Source organism: Habropoda laboriosa, unplaced genomic scaffold (assembly GCF_001263275.1).
Source record: "Habropoda laboriosa isolate 0110345459 unplaced genomic scaffold, ASM126327v1 scaffold52, whole genome shotgun sequence".
Lineage (NCBI taxonomy): Eukaryota > Metazoa > Arthropoda > Insecta > Hymenoptera > Apidae > Habropoda > Habropoda laboriosa.
The window spans coordinates 372666-374928 of NW_017100169.1; positions in this window are offsets into that span (position 1 = coordinate 372666).

Here is a 2263-nt window from a genome sequence, read left to right on the forward strand (position 1 = left end):
ACCGCGTAGCGGTGGCACGGATGTCAATATTAATAAAAATCACTGTAGTGACCTCAGCGAATTTTTTTTTTTATATTAAAGGTAGGGCTTTGCCCTTTACAGTGATACCAGACAAAACACTGAATTCTACTAAGTACATATTTAAAATTAACAAGGAAAATGGGAAATATTAAATAACGCATAATTTCAAAAATATCAATAATATCGCTATGAAATTTGATACAATTCAGATACATACTGTAGGAACCGACCCGGGACCTTCCGGCTTACCAAAGCCGAGGCTTTGCGCGCTACGCCAACCACTCACTCCCTCCTCTATTCTCCCTTGTCGGTTTCCTATTTGGGTATGGAGGCCCCGATACTACATTCGGCCATCCTGAACTGACATTCGCCCTCGAATGTCCTCAGTGCAACACAACTCAACACTTTCGGGCACACTCCCCCACACAGTGGCACACAGCCGAAACAACGCATTTTTGGGAGACGTGCAACCCTCGAGATGTTTTCATCGCACACCTCCTGGCTTTGTGTAGCCGTAGATACCTCCATCCCGGACGAGCCCCCATATGTAGGAACCTAGGGAAAAATATTGAGGGGGACCCAACGGGAATCGAACCCGGGACCTTCGGCTTTGCGCGCTACGCCAACCACTCCCTCCTCTATTCTCCCTTGTCGGTTTCCCATTTGGGTATGGAGGCCCCGATACTACAATACACAGTACACTTAGTTTCACCACGAATTAGTTAAATTAAGAAAACAACAAACTTGTAAATAATAATTCTATATTTCAATCATTTTGGGGTCGACTTCTTTAAAGCAGTGTAACTCCGTTAATAATTAAGACATAAGGATACTTATGAAAAAGAATAGTGTTCATTTACGACCAAATCGGTCAGTTTTCAAGATGTTTTCGCCAAAGTCGGAGTTGCTTTTTCTTAGTGAAAATTTTTGTTTAAAATGTATATTATTAAAGAATACACGGAAGAGGAAACGTCATGCACAGGATAAACAGGATGAAATTCGGCGAATTTCACCACCTTTGCTGTCAGCTACGAGAGAATGACAATTAATTTTACCAGTATACTACAAAGAGAGTTAATTTAACAAAAGTTTCAAAAAATGAAAGTCCTCAAAAATAGCAGATTAGGCGTCTCTGTCATAAAGTCCTATGTTCGAATCCTAATCCCGGGCGCGATCATGGAATGTGATTTGTTTTTTTCTTGCCGTGTTTTTCGGTCGATCGGACGACAATGATTTTATAGCTATACGACATCCAGTTAGGACATAGTCTAACGTATTAGCATTCTGACTAGTGCTCGTAGGCTTCTCATTGTACAGTTAGACGAAGTTCAGTTTAAATAAAATAGTAAACGTCAGATGATAGCGATATGTATTTAGTTTTCCTAAAACGATTCAGGTGGCCTTTCGAGCGGAAATCAAACGGCACTAGTGTGCAATAATTCGAGAACTGCAACGACAATCATAATACGTATCGTGCAAGTCTTCAATAAAACATTCGCTCATTTTTTCGTCTTATTTCTATGCATAGAATATGCTGACGAAGTACGGATATCAGAAATAACTTTACACTTGTACTATTTTTCATCAAATTTGACCAAAAATCATGTTCGACAATTATTTCACTGGTGCAAAATTTGTCCTTTTTTTGTGAGTAGTATTAATCATTAAGTTCCCGTGAATTAGGTTATGTATTTTTCGGTACACTTGTTTAATTCCTCATAATAATGTCCCTACTGTACGTAATTTTCTTCTCAATCAATTTAATTAATTATACGAACGTATTTGCACACGGTTTCTCCCGGTAAATGGAAAACCTTGATGGAGTGTTTCGCTACACCGTTGATAAAACGTTTCGAGTTCTTACTTTCAAATAGAAATCAACAATTCCAAGCTACCTGGCAAAAATTATCGAAAAATTTCATATTTGTACAACTGTGCAAATCATTATATTACCCATTACCGAAATTGTACTTTTCCATGGATTCTCGTCGTGACGCGACGTACATACACTACCGGCCAAAAGTTTGGAATCATCTCCCAATTTTCATTAGTACTGAATCTGCTACTAATTTTTCATAGACTTGATATTGATATTGTGAAGATAAATAGCAATTTATCTCATACCGATTGATTTGAACGATACAAAATTCGTTAAAAAATTCTTAAAGCTGCTGACTTTTTTCTGGGAATTTTCGTGTAACTTGCAACGCACAGTGATTCCAAACTTTTGGCCGGTAGTGTA